This window comes from Tupaia chinensis, unplaced genomic scaffold, assembly GCF_000334495.1.
Source record: "Tupaia chinensis unplaced genomic scaffold, TupChi_1.0 Scaffold145659_1, whole genome shotgun sequence".
NCBI lineage: Eukaryota > Metazoa > Chordata > Mammalia > Scandentia > Tupaiidae > Tupaia > Tupaia belangeri.
In genome coordinates, this window is record NW_006205516.1 from 2,103,755 (window position 1) to 2,112,673 (window position 8,919).

Here is an 8,919-nt window from a genome sequence, read left to right on the forward strand (position 1 = left end):
GGTCAAACTCTGGCAGTAGGGCCAGCCAGATTTGTTCTGGGTTAGATGTGGGGTGCAAAACAAAGATAAGAAGACACTAAGGGTTTTTAATCTTAGCAATTGAACACGTGGAGTTGTATTTAACTGACCTTGGGGGACTGAGGGAGCCTTGGGGTAGAGTAGGTTTGTGGCAAAGGAAATATCAGGAACTCTAATTTAGACATGTTAAGTTTGAGATGTGTGGGCCTCAACAGTGGCACAGTGGTTAAAAGCAATGTTCTGCCCAGCTCACTCACATGAGAGGGTTCTGGGTTTGCATCTGGAGAATTCTGTACATGCTGGGTACAAGTTTGCCCATGATCCAGAGCTGAGTGAAGCTCTGGATAGAATGCGGCATCAATACCCTGTTGAGGGTGCTGTCTCTGTGTGTGTCTCTTGCTCTTTTCTTCTCTTTGTCTCTCTCACTTACAGAATAAAGAAAAAAACTTAAAAAAAATTTGAGATGTTGGGACCAGCAATTAGCCTAATGGCTATGTTGCTAGAGTCCCATGTAGTAGACCGTGGTTCAAGTCCTGGACCCGGTGGCTTCAACTCACGCCAGGTGTGTGTGTGTGTGTGTGTGTGTGTGTGTGTGTGTGTGCCCAAGATCCCAAGAGGAAAATGGAGGAGAAAGGATTGCAGGTGGCCATCCCCCCTGGGGGGTGATTTCTCGCTTTCTGTCTCTGTCTCTGGCGAGTGCACGCGCCCTGTAGCAAAACACCTCTCAAAAAAAAAAATTGAGGTATCTATCCCACATCCAGGTAAAGGTATTCAATAAGCAGATGGATATATGGACCTTGAACTTGGAGTAAATTTCAGGCTGGAAATTCACATTTTCCTACATCCCTGTGGCAATGTTGTGGTATATCAGAAATACACCAGCAAATTGTCTTTGTACAAATGGCATTCACCCAGAGGGCACATGGCTTCCAGTCCCAGTCACTTGAGACCACATTCTAAGTGACATATGTACAGACAATCCCCTGCTTTCACCCTTAACCAAGTTGATTAGGTAAACATGTCCACAACTTTCTTTTAAGGACCCTTAGGGATAACTTGTGAAGCTCTGAAAACACAGTTCCAATGGAACTAGGTTTCATAATCTTGGATTCAGAACATTGCTTTGCAACTGCAATGGCCTCCTTAGAGGCCACAAAATCTTTAGAATAAAGCAAAGAACATTTGTTTAGCCACTAAGACTGCCTTTGCAGAACCTGGGGCAGATCACAAAGCTGGCATTATCCCACAACGTGAATGACTTTATCTAGAGGAAATCCTCTTCGAAAGAATGTCAAGGGCAGCCTTGAGGGGAAAAGAAGTTATAAAGCAACAGGCAGACCTGGGGGGAAGGGTGACAGATTGACAAATCACTAAAAGAATGGTTTTCTTGACTTGTGTGAATAGGAGCTGCAGTTTCACTTGGTATCAGAGGGCCAAGTCATGTCCATTTATCTCAGGAGCTGCATTCTAGAGTAACTGCTCAGTTCCAGGTTCAAAGTGTGGGAATCCGTTCAGTGTCTTAGCCCTCTGTGTTAGAGGGTGAGAGGACTGGAAGGAGAGGGGGATGAGAGAAGAGGGAGAAGTAGAAGGAGAAGTACAAGGAAGAATATTATTGGGAGTTTTAGGAGGGAGAGCTAAAGATAGATTAGAGAAAATGTTAAGGTACAGGTCGCATTTGAGATAAGCAAGATTTGGCTAGGCAGAAATGAGGCAAAAGGCAAAGAAAATGGAGTGAGCAGAGGAGATGTCTTCAGAGAATAGTAAAAAAAAAACTGGGATGGGCTAGCAGGTGGTGTAGAGGTTAAGGCACCAGATCCTACGTGGCTGACAGCATAGTTTGAATCCTGTACCCAGCAGCTTGAAAATCGTGCTGGGCGGGACCAGCAGTTAGCATAATGGCTATGTTGCTGGACTCCCATGTAGTAGACTGCGGTTCGAGTCCCAGACCCAGTGGCTTAAAACTCATGCTGGGCGTGTGTGCGTACGTGTCCAGGATCCCGAGAGGAGGATGGAGGAAAAGGGATTGCGGAGTGGCCATCCCTCCTGGGGGAGGGGTGATTTCTCACTTTCTCTCTCTGACAAGCATACATACCCTATAACAAAACCATAAAAAAAGAAAGAAAGAAAGAAAGAGAAAGAAAGAAAGAAAGAAAGAAAGAAAGAAAGAAAGAAAGAAAGAAAGAAAGAAAGAAAGAAAGAAAGAAAGAAAGAGGACAGAGTTAAAGTAAGTACAAACTGGCATGAAAAGGGAGGCTGTACCATGTTGTGGTTAAGTACACTGTCTCTGGAGTCAAGTTGTATCAGTTTGAAGCTGAGCTTTGCAGAACCTGGGGCAGATCACAAAGCTGGCATTATCCCACAGTGTGACTTTCAGCAAGTTACTCAACCTATTTTATCCTCTGTTTCTTTGATATAAAATTGAAATAATAAAGTAATTACATAACAGAGTGTTTGTGAGTATTCATGACATAATATCTAAGTGTTTGCTGAAGTGCTATTTAAGTGGTCGGCATACTTTTTTATAAAGTAACTATCAATCTTATTGTGAAAGGTGAAAGACTGAAAGAAATTATATTAGAACAGTTATAATAGTTGTCTTTTGGGTTGAGAGATTATGGATTGTTTCCTCTATTTTATTCTGTTCTACTATAGTATTCTCAGACAAATTATTAGGAAAAACATAATAAGCTTTCTTTTTAATCTTTAATAGACAATAGAGGACAATAAAATCAGAAAGATAGATTGAAGCTATATTCTCAACACTTTATTTTTTGGCAAGGATTTCAAATTATGGTTTATGAACTCTAAGACTCTATACAACTGCTGCAGGGATTCCACAGATACTTGATTTAATTTTCTCTTTTAAAAATATATGTCCAAATATGTATTTAAAATCCTAGGCTGGGACCAGCAGTTAGCATAATGGCTATGTTGCTGGACTCCCATGTAGTCGACCATGGTTCGAGTCCTGGACCCGGTGGCTTAAACTCACACCAGGCGTGTGGGCATGCGTGCCCAAGATCCCGAGAGGAGAACGGAGGAGAAGGGATTGCGATGTGGCCATCACCCCTGGGGGGTAATTTCTTGCTTTCTGTCTCTCTGTCTGTGTCTGTCTGGTGAGCACATGTGCCCTATAGCAAAAACAAAAAACAAAAACAAAAACCCAGAAAACAAAACCTCTCAAAAAAAAAAAAAAAAAGAGAAAAAAAAAATCCTAGGCCAGTTGGTGTCATGGTGGTTGAGAAGGCTGAATCCCACATGTTCAACTGAGTGGTTCGAGTCCCAGACCTGGTGGTTTGAAAAAATGCCAGGCATATGTGTGTGTATGCCCACAATCCCAAGAGGAAAATGGAGGGATTATGGCATGGCCACCCTCTCTGGGGCATGATTTCTTACATTCCCCCTCTCCTGTGTCTCTCCCCTCAGTGTCTCTCTTCAGTGAGCACACATGCCCTATAGCAAATTTAAAAAATTCCTAATCAATGACATTTTAAAATACATAATACATAGGGACCAGCAGGTGGTATAGTGGTTAAGGTTCTAGACTCCCATATAGCCAACTGTTGTTCTAATCCCAGACCCAGCAGCTTGAAACTCACACTGGATGGATGTGCATGTGTGTCCAAAATCCCAGGAGGAGGATGAAGGAGAAGGATTGCAGCATGGCCATCCCCCCCAGGGAGTATTTTCTCACTTTCTCTCTGTCTCTCCAGTGAGTACGTGTGCCCTATTGCAAAAATCTCTTTCTAAAAAAATGTAATACATAAACATTAACATATTGGAGAAATTAAAATATGCTACCACTCTACATATTTTTGTGTAAAGCTTATTGTGAGGTGCTTTTAACTTCTTGTGCAAATAAAGCATCTTGCAAGATAAAATGTTAAAACTGTTAACATTTTCAACTACTTACTGTCAGTGAGAATTTTCTCAATACCATACAACAACAACAAAACAAAAATAGATCCAGCCCCATGGTCTAGTGGGTAAGGGAGCTGGATTGCACATGGCTGACTTCCTGGTTTGAATCCAGGCCCTGTAGCATGAGAAACATGTGTCCAAAATCCCAACAAGAGGAAGGGATGAAGGAGAAGGGATTGTGGTGTGATAATGTCCCATTGGGGGTATTCTTTCTTCTTCTGTCTCTCTGCCTCTCTCTGGTGAGCACACACACCATCTGGAAAATTTAAAACAAAAACAAAAGAGAATCAAATCTAGTGTTAATAGAAATAAACCTTGATTTCAGATTTTTATGTTTATCGAAAATGTCTTATTTTCCTCGTTAGTTGATTTTGTAATACAAAACTGCAATGATTTCTAACTTACAAAACAAATTTGTGTAAATAAAATAGCCTTTTTGTCTGTTTTATATATTGGGTTCTGTGTCAGATAAAAGGCTGCACACCAATATTCCATAGGAATTGAGGGCCTCTGAATATTTTTGGATAGGGGAATATAAATCTTAGACCTGTGCTTCTGGAAAGTTTGCTTGGTAATGATGTCAGAGATGGATTAAAAGCAAGTAGGTAGACTAGAATCAGGGAACATAGGGTCTAAACAAGGGAACAGGACAATGGACATAGGAGGGAGAAGATGGATGGGAAAGAAGTTGGAGGTGGGGATTGATGAGTTGACAGGCCATGAAAACTGCTTGGACTGAGGAAGATAAAAAGTCAAACATGACATGCAGGTTATTTAAAACCCAAACCCCCAAGATAATAGCAGCGCTGTCCTCTAAGATCATAGACACAGAAAGAGAACAGATTTGGGGAGCAGAGGCAGGAGATAATGAGTTCAGTTTGGGGCATGTTGAGTTTCCAGTGTCTATGGGCAGGAAATTGGGAGAGATATCCAGTCAGCAGTTGGAGATATGAGTTGAGAACTCAGGGGATTGTGCTAGGCTAGAGATGGATTTTTGGGAGGAAACCCTGTAATTGCTAATAAAAACGATGACGAGGAGTATAGTTAGATTATGTATTATTTGAGTCAATTCTCTTTATGTCAAATGGAATCATGATGCCAATTTTAAAAGTTTTATTTCATCTTAAATGAATTAATACAGTTTCTCTTGGTCTGTGCTAGACGATGAGTTAGTATTTTTTTAAAGAATCATTTATTTATTGTTATTTATATATTATTTTAAAAATTTGATCAGAGAGGGAAAGCAAGAAAGGAAGCCCCCAGGTCTGGGATTCAAACCGTGGTTGCTCATGTGGGAATCCAGTGCTTCAACTATCACACCACATGCTGGCCCTATGAGTTAGTGTTGCAGTGAGTAGCATTTTCTCAGTTTAATTATAGAGGCAGAACCTAGGTAGACCTTGGAAGACCCATGTCAGAGCATTGACTCAGCTTTGCCTTGTGGGGTTAAGTAGCCCTAAGAGGATCACAGCTGAAGACAATACAGGTACATCCCAAATCTGCTCTGGACTAGAGACGCTTAGGTTCACTAGTAGGAATATTTTTCTGGATGCCAAAATGATGTGAACTATATATGTCATGCAAAAATCCCAGTGGTGCTACAGAAAAGTGAATTATTTGCTAATAAAGAGATGTTACATAACATATTGTGATATGCCTGCAATTTGGAATTCGATGAATAATGGAATTTTAGAACTCAAATGCCCTATAGAGTTCTTTTAGCTAAGCATTCTAATTTAATATTTAACCTGAAGACTTACTCGTAAACAGAGCTCAGAATTTAGATCAGCCCAGTCAGTGTGTTTCCCATGACATTGCAGTTCATCAAATTCCATTCCTTTAATGTTGAACATTGTAATTCAATGAGAGTTGAGGTAAAGAAGGGAAATTAACCATATTTGTCAAGGTATGTGTATGTAGCAAGCAGTGCTTGACAGGAGGTGAGATAAGGAAGCTGTAATCTGTCCACACCTTTTACCTTTGTGGGTCAGCTACTTCCTTATTTCTCCTCATATATATTTGCATAAATAGAAGGCAGTTGTAGAGTGTGGATTATATAAGTGATAGCTAAATTGGAAGGAAGTGATCTATGTCAGAATGTCAAAGTGCTAAAGCTTAGGGGTGTTAGGGGGAAGGTGGTAGCCACACATGGAACGTGTGGAAACTTAGGCAGTGTGGTTGTTCTCCCTTTCTTCCCTGACTCTTATTAAACCTCTCATCTATAATTTCTTAGAAATGGCACAGACTTCAAAGTGGTGAATGGAACTCAAACAAACTTAAGTCAAGAGAAGGTCTTGTGATGAGAAAGCATTTTGCAATTTTGTCTCAAAAAGAGCACTAATTGAGAGAGATGGACATTTATTAAGGATGTCCCTGAGTTAGAAGCAATCAAATAGCATCCTTACACAATTAAAATATTTAGTATAATCACAATTATTTTTCAAAACAGTGACTCTTTTTAAAAAAATTTTTGTAGAGGCTTTTGCTATAGGGCATGTTGGCTCAGCGGACAGACAGAGAGAGACAAAGAGACAGAAAGCAAGAAATCACCTCCCCAGGGGGGATGGCCACACCGCAATCCCTTCTCCTCCATTCTCCTCTTGGGATCTTGGGCACACATGCACACGTGCCCGGTGTGAATTTAAGCCACCAGGTCTAGGACTTGAACTGCGGTCGACTACATGGGAGTCCAGCGATGTAGCCATTACACCAACCGCTGGTCCCAAAACAGTGACTTTTAATTTTTCTTTGATCACAATTTTAAATTGTGCAACACTGAGGCTTTATAATCCCAAGGAATTTAAAAAGCACTTCAAATGGGCATTAGATTGTGTGATAATTAAAATCAAAAGCATTTTTTCTCATTTTAAAAACAGGTCTAATCATTGTAGAACACTTTAATACACAGGCAAACATTTTAAAAATTCATTCATAATCTCTTCCTCTTTGTGGGACCCGTTTCTTTTAAAAAAATTTTTTTTTTGGAGAGGTTTTTGCTATAGGGTTCGTGCGCTTGCCAGACAGACAGAGACAGAGAGATAGAAAGTGAGAAATCACCCCCCAGAGGGGATGGCCACGCCGCAATCCCTTCTCCTCCATTCTCCTCTTGGGATCTTGGGCACGCACGCACATGGGCCTCGCGTGAGTTTAAGCCACCGGGTCCGGGACTCGAACTGTGGTCGACTATGTGGGAGTCCAGCGACATAGCCATTATGCTAACTGCTGGTCCCGGGACGCTTTTTTTAAAACAACGAAATTTACATATAAGAATGATTACTTTAAAAACAGTAAGCATAGAAATTCACAAAGTAAAGCTGGTGTGGGCTAATAGTAGTAAAACAATTATCATTTGACTTTTAGAGTATGCATGCCACGCATCACCAGTCTCCTGTCCCACATCCCAGGCAAGCAGAAAGAAAGCAGAGTGATACAGCAGTCAGCTGGAGAGTTCCTGATCAGCAGGATGATCTTTAGGGCCTAAAAGCTATTAGTAATAGGACACAGTGTCATTGTTGAGATCACTCTGGTGGCCAAGCATGCTGATTCTGGAACAAATCTCTTATCCTGACTGTCTCTGCCCTCCCATCTCATCTTTTTTAAAAAATGGAATTATTTTTATTTATTCATTCATTTATTTTAATTTGATGAGAGAGAGAGAGAGAGAGAGAGAGGGAGAAGGCGGAGGAGGAAGGAGGAGGAGGAGGAGGAGGAGGAGGAGGAGAGAAAGTAAGCCGCTAGGTCTGGGACTTGAACTGTGGTCAGCCATGTGAGAGTGTCCAGCACCTTAACCACTACGCCACCTGCTGGTCTCTTTCCCATTTCATCTTTAGGTTAGCCAGTTGAAATATATTTATCGAACGAAACTGAACTAGGCATTTAGGATAGAAAACCCATCAGAATAGGGCATGTTCTCTGCTTTTATGGCAATCAAAGACTAGTGGAAGTAATAAGCATTAACAAATTATACCAATATGGGCTAGCCTTGTGTTCTAGTCATTAAGGGAGTTGGACTGCACATGACTGACCACAGTTTGAATCTTGGCCCTGATGGCTGGAAAATCACACAGATATGTATGTGCATGTGTGTCCCAAATTCTGACAGGATGGAGAAACAGAAGAGAAGGGATTACAGCATGACCATGCCTCATTGGGGGTGGTATTTTCTCCACCTCCAATCTCTGGTGAGCACATGCACTCTCTGGCAATTAATAAAAAAAAGAATAACACCAATAAATAGCCATAGCATAGGTGCACTTCTGTGATTTCCATTCTGAATATTTTCCTTTTATGTAATTAAAATACTGGAAGTTACATCTTGCCTATAAAACCAGTTATATACAAGACATTTCTGTGCACACAATGCACTTATATTCAAGGCAGAATGTGTTGAGCAGCTCTATTCTGAAAATCTGTAATCCAAAATGCTCTAAAACCTTAAACTTTCTGAGTGCCAACATGATGCCACAAAATGGAAAATTTCACACCTGGCCTTATGTGGTAGGTCACAGACCAAATGTTGCAATATAAAAATATTGTATAAAATTACCTTCAGGCTATGCATATAAGGTGTATATGAAACATAAACAAATTATATATTTAGACTTGGGTTCCATCCCCCAAATGTATCATTGTGTATTTGTTAATATTCGAAAATCTGGAAAACATAAGTCTGAAACACTTTTGATCCTAAACATTTTGAATAAGGGATACTCAACCAGTCCCTACAAACCACCTATATAGTATTTTATGGGAGATTTAAATGATTGCTAATGATAATCTTGACTCTTCTACTTTTGCCTCAAATCCTGATTTACAACCTAACCCCTGGGTGGTCTGAATCTTCACTGTGATAAATAAGGGTTGTGAGGGAAAAGGCGCTAAGAGACTAGGTAACCAAAGGACCCTGTTTAGATTGGGAGAGTGATGAAGGCTCACTGCTTCCGCTCTTTACCAATCCCTTTGTAGACCATCAGAAATGCG